General features: G+C 62.8%; 1 pseudogene across 1 annotated transcript; it reads right to left on the reverse strand.

The window, feature by feature from the left end:
• Positions 1–4524: 4524 nt before the first annotated feature.
• LOC308651706 (ICOS ligand-like) lies at positions 4525–13086 on the reverse strand (annotated as a pseudogene). The gene is made up of 7 exons: positions 12875–13086; positions 11970–12010; positions 10877–11227; positions 9762–10046; positions 7625–7793; positions 6843–6878; positions 4525–6004 (listed from the first exon to the last, which is right to left on the reverse strand). The product of its transcript is annotated as an ICOS ligand-like (transcript).
• Between the last annotated feature and the right edge of the window lie 722 nt (positions 13087–13808).

The following is a 13808-nucleotide window of genomic DNA, read 5'->3' on the forward strand; positions in this document are numbered from 1 at the left end:
TAGCATCCCAGGGTCACAGACCCGACACAGCATACCCCTGCCTTGTGGCCCCTAGGAGTGCAGCTCAGAGCCCCAAACACGGAAGCCCTCAGGCTCCGGGCCTCCAGGGCCCCGCAGCACACCTGCCCTCTTCCCAGGGGCTCCTCCCCGCACACCTGCCCTCATCCAGGGGCTCCTCCCCGCACACCCACCCTCCTCCAGGGCCCTGCAGCACACCCACCCTCCTCCAGGGGCTCCTCCCCACACACCCACCCTCCTCCAGGGCCCTGCAACACACTCAGCCTCCTCCAGGGGCTCCTCCCTGCACACCCACCCTCCTCCAGGGGCTCCTCCTTGCACACCCGCACTCCCCCAGGGGCTCCTCCCCACACACCTGCCCTCCTCCAGGGGCTCCTCCCCACACACCCGCACTCCTCCAGGGGCTCCTCCCTGCACACCCACCTGCCCTCCTCCAGGGACTCCCCCCCCCCGCACACCCGCCCTCCTCCAGGGGCTCCTCCCTGCACACCCGCACTCCTCCAGGGGCTCCTCTTTGCACACCTGCCCTCCTCCAGGGGCTCCTCCCCACACACCCGCCCTCCTCCAGGGACTCCTCCTTGCACACCCACCCTCCTCCAGGGGCTCCTCTTTGCACACCTGCCCTCCTCCAGGGGCTCCTCCCCACACACCCGCCCTCCTCCAGGGACTCCTCCTTGCACACCCACCCTCCTCCAGGGGCTCCTCCCCGCACACCTGCACTCCCCCAGGGGCTCCTCCTTGCACACCCACCCTCCCCCAGGGGCTCCTCCTTGCACACCCGCCCTCCTCCAGGGGCTCCTCCCTGCACACCCTCCCTCCTCCAGGGGCTCCTCCCCGCACACCCGCCCTCCTCCAGGGACTCCTCCCCGCACACCCGCCCTCCTCCAGGGGCTCCTCCCTGCACACCCACACTCCTCCAGGGGCTCCTCCCCGCACACCCACACTCCCCCAGGGGCTCCTCCCCACACACCCGCCCTCCTCCAGGGACTCCTCCCGGAGCCTGATTCCTAGGGTGCCTGGTACCGGTGTCTGTCCTGACGGTCCTACTTCACTGACAAGAGTGGAGGGATGGTCAAATCAAGGCCCTGTCCTCCTTCAGTCCATGTTGCTCTGACAGTTGGTCTAATTTCCAAAGTGACCTTTTCTCTGAGGTCTACCAGGGGCTCTACGCCTAGGCTCTGCGGTCTGCAATCAAGTCTGCATCAGACTCTCCCTCGGGGCCAGGGCTGCTGACCCCTGTGGCCGGGGTGCAGGTGGCCTAAGGCTCCTTGCTGTTGCTGGTGTGGGGCTGTGGGGGTGGGTGGCCGTGGGTGGGAGGTGGTGGCATCGGGCAGAGCAGGGCTGGACGGGGCTGGGTGGGCCCTCTGGATCTGAGGCCGGAACCCAGCCGGGGGGCAGAGCTGGGAGCCTGCTGCACGCGGTATTCCCCAGCTGTTTCCTATGGATCGTGCCTGGTCAGTGTTTTTGCTGCTGTGACCAAGAGACCTGACAAGAACAGCTGTGGAGGAGGAAAGGCCCATTTAGGGGCTCAGGGTTTCAGAAGTCTCCGTCCACAGACAGCAGGCTCCATTCCGTGGGGCTCAAGATGAGGGGGACATCGTGGCCGCAGAGTGAGGTGGAGGGAAGGGGCTCACATGATGATCAGGAGCAGAGAGAGGCTCCGCTCGCCAGATACAAATCTATACCCGTGGCCCCCCGGGCCCTCCTCCTGCAGCCACACCCCTGCTCCAGTGACCACTCAGCGAGTCCCATCAGGGACCAATCACTGGTGGGGTCAGGCCCACAGCCCAGTCATCTCCCCCAGACCCTCCCACGTGTTTCACACACAAGCTTTTGAGGGACCCTCACATCAAACCATAACAGATTGATTGATTGATCATTGATACTGGGAAGTAAACCTCGGGGTACTTTACCCCTGAGCCATGTCCCTCCCCCTGGCCCTTCTCAGTTCTGAGTCAGGGCCTCACTAATTTGCCTCACTCAGTTGCTGAGGCTGGCTTTGCACTCGCGATCCTGCCTCAGCCTCCAGAGCGGCTGGGGTCACAGGTGTGGGCCACAGCACCCGGACGCCATCTGTTTTAGTCGGCTTCTTCATCACGGTGACCCAAAGGCCCAGGAGGGCCCTGAAGGAGGGAGACGCGTCTCGGCTCACAGCGTCAGAGGTCTCCATGGTCGGCTGACTCCACGGCTTCGGGCCTGACCTCGTGGCAGAGGGTGTGGTGGGGACAGCAGCTCAGGACATGGCCACAGGGGACAGAGCGCTCTGCCCACCAGGGACAAAATACAAACCCCAGAGCACACCCCAGGGACTCTCCAGGACCCCACCTGCCTGCAGTGCCCACCCAGCAGGTCCTCTGGGGTAACCCGGGCGTCCCGCCCTGACGTCCTGCCCGGTCTCGCATGGGCTTCCGGGCAGCTCACAGCAGCACCACACCCCTCACGTTGCGTGGCCTTCGTGGCCAGCACTGGTGTAGCAGGCCTCGCTGCCTGTACTTCTCCCGCAGGGACTTTCCTCTGAACCTCAGCTGGCCACGTCCATCCTCCCTGGGATCAAAGAAATCTCCTCACAACTCTGCACTGTGGTTCATGTCCTCAGGGGGAGGCTGGCCCTGCAGGAGGCCTCCCCAGGGTGAGCACTTCCCCTCCCAAGGGGGGTGGTGGCAGGAGAACCCCCTCCCAGGCCTTGGCCCGCCCGTGGCACTGAAGACAAGCGGACCTGGAGAAGCAGCTGCTGGATTATCGTACCACAGACCCGCCTCCACCACAGCTTCTCACCAGAGCCCAGTCGTCACTCCCCCGATGAAGACCACTGGGAGACTGTCCAGGAGGCGGCCAGCAGGGCACCTCCACAGCCACCCCAGGGACCCTAGGATTTGAGAGCTCGCTGTGGATGTCTACCCCAGGGGCAGGGCAGCAGGGATTTCTGACCCTTGGAGTTGGCACAGTGCTGACCAGAGTTCCACAAAAGGCCACAACCCTCGGCTCCTGGCATCGCTGGCTGATGGAGGTGGCCGGGGCGGGTACCAGGACAAGATCACTCCCTCATCCAGCAGCGCGGCCGCCTCCTCTTTAGCAGCCCTCTTGTTGAAGGACGGCCGGAGGGAGGTAAGGCAGGCCCAGAGTGATCCCCAGGGAGCCAACTGCGGGAGTCCCAGCCCACCTATGGGCAGAGTCAGGAGGGGCAGAGCCCTCTCTTGAGATGCCAGGCCTGGCCAGTGTATAGAACCACGGCTGCCCTCCCGGGGTGCAGCCTCTGTGCCCACACCCAGCTCCAGGACCCTGCTCCATGACACTGGTGGGTGGCACACTCAGGGCCATCAGGGCTGGCTCTGTCTTGCCCTGGGCTGGACCACCCTGGCCCGCCGTGGCGCCACCTTCCTACTGTGTGCTTCTGCACCCCTACTGTGGGCAGGGCAGTGCGGCTGGCGCAGGAACCATGGACGTCCTCCAGGGGTGGGGCTTTCCAAGGTAGAGGGCAGTGGAGGGCCCCGGGGCCAGCTTCTTTCTGAGCTCTACACGATGATGCCAGGGGCCCAGGCTCCAGGTTCCAGGCAGGTCCCAGGACGTTGCCTGTGCTCGGCTGTTAACCATGCCCCCTCCCCAGCCCCAGCGCTGGCTGTGGCAGGTCCTCTCCGCCAGGCCCCTGAGGCCGCAGGGCCTGCCTGCCCTGCCCACCCCGGCAAGGAGACCCGGGGAGCAGGGACTGTGCTGTCAGAAACAGTTGGGCTGCACCCCAGCTGCTGCCTCAGAGGCCAGCGACGTCCCCTGTGTGACCACCCACTGTCCCCTGGAGCAGAGCCTCAGTGCAGGGGCCAGGCCCTTGGAGCAGTCACAGGGACACAAGGCCGGCCCTGCCCAGATTCAAGACAGCTGGGCTGACAAACGCTGTGGGCGAGGGCACAGTTGGCACCTCGCATCCCTGGTGTGGGGTTTCTGGAGGTCAGGGCGCCGGGACCAGCCTGGCGACCCCAGAGGAGGCGCTAACAGCCATGTTGAGGCCCGGAGGGGCAAGGGTGGCCAGTGGCCTCTCACAGAGTGCTGGGCCATCCCCAGGCACCCTGGGGCAGCCCTCGGAAGATGAGAGGAGAGGGAGGGCTCAGGTGGCAGGGCCTGCGGGCAGCAGGGAGACGATGACCACTCTGCCCAGAGCCCAGGGTCCAGGCAGAATTCAGAGGCTCGGGCGAGAGCAGCCATCGGGGCCCAGCTTGCCATGGTGAGGAGGCAGGAACACCCGAAGCCAGACTCAGGCTCCCTGCTGACTGTCACCATCCTGTCCTTGGCCCTCAAGCCTCTCTAGGGACGCCCGGGTCTCCTTCGGGACAGGCCAGCGGGGCTCAAGGCTGAAGGGAGGCCCAGCTTCCCAGAGCCCTCGGTCACGCCCAGCTCCCCACAGCCCTTCCACCCCCAGCAGCTCCTGTGCTTCAGCCCGGAGTCGACCTGCCATGATGAAGACATCGTCACCTCTTTTTGCAATACTGGGCAGGTGCTCTGCCCCGAGCTGCACCCCAGCCCGTTTTTATTTCATTTTGAGAGAGGGTCTCACTAAGTTTCTGGCCTGGAACTTGGGATCCTCCTGCTTCAGCCTCTGAGTCATGGAACTCAAGGCGTCCCACCGCACCCGGCTACCTTATTCTTTCACAGTGGACACACACTCCCTAATGCTTCTGGTGAAGTGTGGGTGGCTCTGTCACCATGCTCTGTGACAGGCTGCGAGCACAAGTGTGAGGTCTTGTTCTGCCTGGGTGAGAAGTGCACCCCTCACACACCTGTTAGCACCCGGCGACCGTGGACGTGACACACAGGCCCTGACCATGGGGACTGTTGGGGGGCTCTGGGCAGGAGAAGGGCGGGCATTTGCCCACAGCCAGGGGTCAGACCTGTGTCTCAGGGGAAGCCACGCCTGGCTCACCTGGAAGGGCACACGCACACACAGGTGTGCCCCCAGCAACAGCGGCCTGCTGTATCCATTCTTGACAGCCACACGGAGGCCGCCCTGGGAGGCTTGGCCAGGGCTGATGCCTGTCATGGAGTGGCCTGTCGGGCTGCAGAAACTGGCACTGGACAGGAGGCCTCACACTGTGGAGTCCTCGGGGGGGCGGGGGGACTCTGAGGGGATTGCTGCTGGAATGTGACAGACCTCGTGGCTGGCAGGGGACCTCGGCCTCCACTGGGCAGCCCCTCCTACAGGACTCTGATGGTCACTGGGGTGCAGCCCACATCTGCTGCTCGTGTGTTTTTAGTGCTGAGTGGGGAGAGGAGAGGGTCAGGTCCCTGTACCCAGCGTAGCAGCAGGTCCAGGAGGCTCCTCGTCCGGGCAGGTGGGCCCTGGAGCACACCACCTTTGTGTCTCTTGAGGAGAATGATGGCGCCTTTGACAAAACAGGCCAGATCCAGTGTGCTTTCTGCAGGGATCCCAGAGGAGAGCAAAGTCCAGTGGGTCTCCCGGGGCTTCCAGCATGGCCACTTCCCGCCCGCACGCACGCACACAGGTGTGCACACACAACGCACACTACACAGGAGATCCTGGCAGGGCGGCAGCTGGCAGGCCCTGGGTCAGGTCTCCTGCAAACAGCCTCAATGCTCCGGTGGCCACAGAGGTCATCCTGGAAGGGCAGGTGCGCGTTCCTCCTTCCAAACCAAACGCCCTTCCTTGGCTCTCAGGAACCCCTGTGCCCCGCGAGGCCTGTGCCTGGTTCCTGGTTTGGGAGGAGCCTGGTGCTGAAGCGCAGAGGCTCAGTGGGCTCCTGGGCACCTGTGCTGCTGCCCTGTTGGGAAGGACCTCGCTCTGGGTGGGGCAGTGTCTGAGGCGTCTCCCCAGGGTCAGCCTCCTGGGCCCCTCCTGGCCAGGTGGATCCTGTCCTGGCAGACAACATGGGCAGGTGGCTCACTGTCCCCTTTGTCACCAAGCTGTGTATGATGTCCACCCAGTGGCACCTGATAGAAGCCCTGTCCCCGTCCTGGGCAGTGAGTTCCTGTCAAACAGGGTCTTGGAGGGAAAGAGAAGAGAGGGACGTGAGGCGCTGGCACCTCCTTTGGTTTCTCGCAGTGCTGGGGACAGAACCCAGGGCTTCTACGAGCCAGGCAGGCACCCTGCCACCGACCCGGGCCCAGCCTTCCTTCTCCTCCTGGAGGCAAAGAGTCCCCAGGACCCAGGAAGACCCTGGAAACTGAGGACGGCTGCTTCAGGAGGCAGCTAACACCACGGGTGGCCCTAGAGTTCTAGCAAGTTCTGTTCCAAGATGACCTGGAGTTGCTTGGCACAGCCTGGGGTTCCCTGCAGAGCCAGCCATCACACAGCTCAGGTCCCTGGGCCCCGGGTAAGAGACCCAGGTCAGGAGACCTGCAGCCACCACCTCAGGTAGAGCCCCTGGCCCCTGGTCCAAGCTCCTGCCTGGGGCTGTAGCCCACGGCACCAAGCTCTTTCTAAGCCCGGAATCCACCTCTACTGCTGCTCCTGAGACCAGGGTCACCAGGTCCACAGGGCCACAGCGCTGCCTGCAGGCCACGGTCCCAGCTAGGGAGGGGCCAGGGACACACATACTCCAGGCAGTGCAGGGGGTAAGGAAGGACCCAGGGTCATTGGCTGGGCCCTGCCGTGTGTAGTTTGGAAGTTTCTGTCACGTGTGGTATCAGGAAGCGCACACAGGGACAGGTCCTGGCGCTGAGGGAGCCAACAGGAAATGCCAGGTGCACCTTTGGGATCTCCCCGCATTTCCAGGACCATCAGGCGCTAGGGCAAACAACTGAGGTTCTGAGTGCGTAAAGGTGCCCCAGCCGTGCCCGCCTGGCGGCCCCTCGAACTGTATTCTCTGGGGGCAACTCACCTGTGGGCTCTTCCTCCTACTGCACGAACCTTGCACCTGTGGGAGGAGTCAGAGAGACCCAGGTGGCGTGGAGGCCGGGCAGGCACTCTAAAGACCCCCGTGGCCCGAGCGCACAGCAGCCCCACCCTCTGCCCAGACATTGCCCCAGGTCTTGCCCTGGGCAGGGAGTGGACTCCCAGGTGAGGGGCTCCTAGGCCTCCTGCTTTTGAGGGAAGATGCTCTTTCAGGGCACGTGTGTGTCCTGGCTCAGGGGCCCTGTGACAGCCTGCCTGGGACAGCAGGGGGACTGTGGGCATGGAAAGTGTTTCGGGTGGCCACACACTGGGAACCCCTGGAAGCAGCTGCCAGGAGGCTCTTCCCTGGGGCTAATACTGGGCTCCACTAACCATCTCCCCTTCCTCTGCCCTCCTGGGCGAGCAGGCAGGGCCTCTACGTGGCCATCGGGGCAGTACTGTGGCCTGCAGCTTCTGCGACTCCATCTCACCCTCGGGATCTCTCCTCCTGCAGCACAGGACCCAGCCAGCCAGCCTGGCCAGTGACTTGGTAGCCGCGGTCAGCCTTCCCAGAAATCAACCCCATCGCAGTCTCTAACTTGGAATCCGTCATTCCCCATGCAGCTGGGAGGGGGCGGCTTCCAGGCTGCCCCTGGGGTTGGCCCTATCAGGAACACAGCCCCTGAGAGATGACCGGCCTCTCACCCACCTCCTGGGGGCTGGGTAATGCTTTTAAATGAAACCCACATTTCCGCATTCTGGAAGTGGACAGCTGGGCCTGGTGCGCACCTGTGTAGCTGCGACGGGGACACCTGGTTCTGCACAGGCAGCCTGTGGCCACAGCCACGATCACCATCACCAGCAGGATGGCAAGGGCGCTGAGGACGGCCGCACTCCCCGCCTGGTGGGGACGCGCTGGGCTGTCTGTCACCATGGCTGGGGGGTCCCAGAGGAGACACTAAGAGTGAGCCCTGCAGGGGAGTGCTCCCAGGGACCGGCACCAGGCGGTCAGCTGTTCCTTACAGTGGGGCTCCCCGGCAGGCCCAGCCCTGACACAGGGCCCTAGAGGGGCTTCTTAAATGGAGGTGAAATTCACGTTTCACGGACCCTTCCACAGTGGGCGGGTCAGTGCTGTCCAGTGCTCATGGCAGGGGGCAGCAGCCTTCCAAGGAAACCTGGTACCCACAGGCAGCCCCTCCTGCTTTCCCCTGTGCCCCACCCCTGGCCCCTCCACTCCCCTGACGGAGCACCACCTGCTCTGGGTCCTTTCTGTGAACGGACCATACCACGTGTGGCCTCTGCGGACCAGCTTTGGCCACTCGGGCACGATGTCCTCGGGGTTCACCACATGCAGCCTGTGTCAGCACCTCATCCTTTTGACAGCTAAGTGACACTCCGTCATGTGATGGCCACAGTGTCCAGCCAGCCATCTGTGGTGGGTGCTTGGGGCCCTGTGGCTGTTGTGAACATGCTGGGCATCCACAGGCACTCGCCTGAGTCCCTGTCCTGGGCAGATAGGAAATGGAACCGCTGGCCACCAGTCTGCCTTCGTCAGCAGTGCATGAGGCCCTGCCCGCCGTCCTGGCCCATCAGAGGGTGGTCCTCACAGGGAAGTCAGCCATGCCATCCAGGGGCGCTGGATACAGATGCCAGTGTGTCTCCAACACCAGAGATCAATGCCCTCAACCACAGGTTGCCCTGAATGTGACTCAGGGTCACCTAGAAGCTTTGTAACACTGTCTTAGTGGGGTGGCACACTCCTATAATCCTAAAGACGAGAGAGGCTGAGCAGGAGGGTGGCAAGTTTGAAGCCAGCCTGGGCAGCACCCTGTCTCACATTAAAAAATATAGTCTATAGTCCCAGCAGCTCAGGAGGCTGAGGCAGGAAGATCACGAGTTCAAAGCCAGTCTTAGCAACTTACCAAGTCCCTAAGCAACACAGTGAGATCCTGTCTCTAAATAAAATACAAAATCGGGCTGGGGATGGGGCTGGGTGGCAAAGCACCCCTGGGTTCAATGCTCAGGACTATAAACAAAACAAAACAAAAAAACATTGTCCTGCTGCCAGATGCCAGGGTCCGGGCTGGGCTCCAGGTGACCCACTGTGCAGCTGAAACTGAGCTTGCGAGAACCCTGGGCTCCACCTGCCCGGGCTGCCTGGCAGGAGGCAGCGGCCAGAAGCTCTTGGTGCTGCCCTCATCCTGCTCCAGGGGGGCCCAGACCGTGCGCATGAGGCCAGGGGCTGCAGCGGATTCTGAGGGAGGAAGGAGGAGCCTGCTGGGTGCTGGTGGTCAGGGCCGCTCCACCAGCTTGGGCCTGGGCAGCCCAGGCCCCACTCAGCGGCCTGCACTGCTCTGACATTCACCTGCATTTCCACTTTCACTGATCCTGCAGGTTACGTAGCAGATCCTATGGGTGGCACCCCTTTCCTGCAGCTGGCAGGGCCCACAGAGTCTAGGCTGCAGCATCTCCCACCTCCACCTTCTGTGTCCCATCTGACAGTGGTGACAGGGACACAGACTGGGAGAGCCTGCACTCCAAGCACAGGAGGACCTGGCCAGCAGCGAGGCCCAGCCCAATTCCCCGTGTGGGGGCTCATTCTTCTCAGGGGCCTCAGGGGCATGTGCCCGGGGCAGAGCGCTTGGGGCTGCACAGGGGTGGCTCCACCCTGGCCAGCTGCTGCCTAGTTTTGTGGCTTCTGAATTGTCACACAGTCCTTTCGGAGCCTCAGTCCCGCTGGCCACGCAGCTCTGCAGGTGAAGCTGAAGCTGGGGAGGACGGGGCAGCGTCCTCTGCTCTGAAACTATGGGTTTCCCAGTCACCACCACCTGCCCTCACCTTCCTTCCTCTCAGCCACCTTTCTGACGCCACTGCACGGTCCCTGTAGGGCCTCTCCACTCCCCACAACCCCCTGCCCGGGCCTCACCTGTCCCCGTGAGGTTCTGGTGCAGAAGCGCATTCTCTATGCAGCAGCCGACGTTCACGCTGGGCGCCCAAGGGATCCTCAGGACGCTGACCACATCGTACAAGCCCCGCTGGTTCAGGGAGACCGTGTCGTTATGCAGGGCCTTGTCCAGCTGGCTGTCGTCCGTCTTGTTGATCCAGTACACGCTGGGCCTCGGGTAGCCGTCTGTAGACACTCAGGTGAAGGTGAGCTCCTGCTCTGCAGAGGGGCGGCTAGGCGTGCTGACCACCGGCATGCTGTAGTTGGCTGCAGGGGAGGGAAGGGGGGTGAGGGAGGCCAGCTTCTGCACCTCAAGATGCGGAGGGTGCAGGTGCCAAGGGCCAGGGCCGGGGAAGGTGGCCCCTGTGGCCCACCCTGGTAGAGCGGCCAGATCAGGGCTGTGGTCTGAGCTGCCAGCACAGGCCTGCATGGACACCCAACTGGGGAGCCACTGAGCCTAGCAAGCAGTATCCTGTACCTAGGGCCAGTTCATACCCCTCATTGGATCTAGTATTTCTCACAAGTGACACTGCCGTCTCCTTGCTGAGCTGTGCCCTGACCGTGGTTATCTTTAAAATTTCCTTGAATTCTGCTGGACGTAGTGGCACATGTCTATAAGACCAGCAGTTTGGGAGGCTGAGACAGGAGGGTCACGAGTTCAAAACCAGCCTCAGCAACTTAGTGAGGCCCAAAGCAACTCAGTGAGACTGTCTCTAAATTTTATATACATATATAGAGAGTTCAGGGTTGTGACCAGGAGTTAAGCACACCTGCGTTCAACCCCCCAAATCCTTAAATTCTCATCTCATTTTGTGTTTTATAGCACTGTCTTCTAATTCATTTTGAAAAATCTAGCTCGAGCTGAAGAGTTCAAGGCAGCTGGCAAGGCTGGGGGTTCTGTGAAACCAGGAGGTCTCAGGTTGAAGTCCTAAAACTGACCAAGTTTTCACCCACTGCCTCACAGGTGGGAGAAACCCAGTAACCAAGACAGGACTTTCTTCCCTGAAGGGAGCAGGCTGCTGGGCCAGGGCTGGGTTCTGGGAGCACCTTCTCCAGGACGAGGTGGGTGAAACCTGCGCTCTGCTTTGCAGCCTCACCTGCCACGTGCAGTGTGACCACGGCTTCCAAGATCCTTCCCAGCTCTAAGGACTTCCTAAACACCAGGCACTTGAACTTCTGCTCGTCCTGGGGGGTGACATTGCGCAGGTGCAGGGAGAAGTCCCCCTGCTGCATGCTGTCCAGTGACAGGTGTGCCCTGTTTTTGTAGTGGCTGTCCTCGAGGCCTGTGGAGCTGTTCTCGGGGAGGTAGTAGGTCACCACTGCGTTTGACTCGCTGACTTGCCAGTAGACAAACAGGTCGTCTAGGTCGAAACAATCTGTTCCCGGGTAGACGCAGCTGAGTTTGACGTCACTGCCCACCAGGGCCCTGACTTCCTCTGCTTCAATAACTGCAAGAGTCCAAAGATGAGATGGATATTCTGAGGGTGACTCCCAGCCCATGGAGTCACCCAGACTTCTGGGTTACAAGGCTCAGACACTGATCCTGACACATTCAAGCAGAAAAGGAATGTGTTGATAAGCTCCACCCAGGAGGGCCAGGGGCCCAGGTGGCAGCTCAGATGCTGGCTCCGACAGGGCACAGCTGGCATGCAAAGCCACCACTGGGGGAAGCCAGGAGGGTGCCTGGGCTGCTCTGCACTATTTCTAAAATCTGGCATGCAAAACAGAACGATTTCTCGACATTATAAAGTCATTGTGCTCATGACAAAAGTTCACGCGACATACAGAGGTGCTACCATTTGCACAATCACTTAACTGCCTGGCTTAGACTGGAAGGCTTGGTGGGCCTCGGCTCTCTGCTGCAGGGCCACATCATTGCTTCTGGCTCTTTTCAAACCTCAGAAAGGCTGACTGGGACAGAGAGGCTGGGGGACAAGAAGCCCCTGAGTCAAAGGAACTGCATCTACCTACCCTGAGCATGAAATCAAGGAACTATGGCCTTTGGAAAGGCAGTGTCCTCTGTGGCCTTCTGTCCTGCACCAGCCTAGGTGTGAGGCCCAGAGGACCCTGGCAGGAGGTGGTGAGGACCTCCCGAGGCCCTGGGTGTGAGGCTCTCACAGCTCTACATGAGGTCTGGAGGCTGGGTAAGGCTTGGCTGGGTAGAGCACCCTGCATTAAGCACTGACTCACCAGCTTGCAGGCCACTGAGGAGGAGCAACAGCAGGCCAGGACTGGAACAGAAACGAGGGAAGGCAGGTGAGCTGCAGGTCTCCGCTTCTCCTTCCCAGGAGCAGGGGTCCGCCCCCGGGAGGCCCTGGCTCCGTCACAGAAATGTGAATTCGCTGTCTGGAGAGGTCCTGGGCTTCCCTGCACGGGGAGCTCAGGGAGAGGGGCCTGGACCACACCTCCCTGCCCCGCAGAGCAAGACCTCAGGGCTTCCAGCCCAGATCCCCCAGACCACCATGACAGTGAGTAAAGAAGGCTTGGGAGCCGCGGCCAGGTCCAGGCTTCTGCCTCCGGAGCCGCCTTGCTGGGGAACCACAAGAAACCGCGGAAGGCCGAGCAAAGCTGCTGCCGTCCCGGCTCCCACCGCCCCCTGCTGCGCGGCCCGCAGCACCCCCTTCCCTGGTTTGGAACTGTTAACGCGGAGGGGGGGTCCCAGGTGTGTGGGGAGAGGCCGTGTCACTAAACAGTGGGCACTTGCTGGCCTCCGAGGTGTCACAGGGTGTCACATCCTCCCTCCTTCTGGGAAATCAGCGGAGCAGCGGAGAAGGGCGGCTCGCGGTGCCCGCGCCGGGGTGCGCCTCCCGCTCTGCGCGCAGCCTACTCGGTCCCTGCCTCCGCACAGCCGCCTGGCACGCCCACGCCCTGCCCGCCGCCGGCCCAAGCCGCCCCCTGCCGTCTACACCGCAGGTGCCCGCACTTCCCTCCTGGGCCTGCAGGTGAGCCCGCGAGCCCCGTGGGAGCCGCCCGGAGCTGGGGACGCGCGGGACCGCTGCCTTCGGGGCGCTGTCGGCCCCACTTCGGGCGGGGACACCGCGCCCTGCCCGCGCTCCCTTCCCCGCACCGCAGGGCGCGGCCGTAGGGGGGCTCACCTCAGCAGCATGGTGGGCACCGAGACCTGGGGCGCCGAGACCTGGGGCCGCGGAGACCTGGGGCCGCGGAGACCGGCTCTAACTGCGTTCCCAGTTCCCAGGGCGCTGCGGAGGCTCTGAGCGCCAGCGCGCGGCCGCCTGGGTGCAGCCCTGGTCCCCGCCCCCGGCCCGGCCCTCCCGGACCGTGACCGCCCCCGGGAGGAGGCGGGGCGCGGCGGAGAGGAAGGTCGCCCTCTGGCTCCACAAAGTTAATCTCTACCCAGGCCCGCGTTCCAGTCGGCCCAGTGCTGGACAGGGCCAGGTCCTCCAGGTCACGGGGACACGGGCCAGGGCTGTAGGTGCCCGGGGAAGTCCCGGGAGAGTCCCGGGAGGGTAGCTGGGAAAGAGCGGCCAGAGATGTGGCGGTTGGGCCCTAGGACACTGAGCTTTCCCCACCGCTGCGCTGCCCAGACTGGTTCACACCCTGGCCCCCACCCTGGCCCAATGTTCTAGCCCTGCCTTCCCTGAGGGTGAGTTATGAGAAGCCCCAGATCTGAGCCAGGGGCCCAAAGTAGACTTCTCCAGGTGGACAGTAGGTGAACCACACCCAATGACTGTTTAGGACTGGACCAAAGGTAGGGAGGGCAGGCCTGAACTGACACCCCCTGCACACCCAGTTTGTTCCCCGAACCTTTGTGGGGTCTGATGGGGCCCCTGGTACAGCATCTTTGCATACGAGAGGCTCTGAGAAGCCCACTGCTTGGACCTGGGTAAACCTTGAACTCCTGTGTTGGCCAGTGTTGTCTGGCACCTGGTCTGCAGGAGACTGCTGAGCTCTGGGCTGTGGTGGAGCCCACTTGCTCCCCGCCCCCCGCCCCCAACACACAGTACTGGGCCCTCCTCTCTGCTGACTCAGTGCTCCCTCCTCCTTCCCAGGCCAGGTACAGAGGTACTG

The sequence above is a fragment of the Spermophilus citellus genome (genome assembly GCF_964194105.1).
Source record: "Spermophilus citellus genome assembly, chromosome: 1".
In the NCBI taxonomy this organism is placed as follows: Eukaryota; Metazoa; Chordata; class Mammalia; order Rodentia; family Sciuridae; genus Spermophilus; species Spermophilus citellus.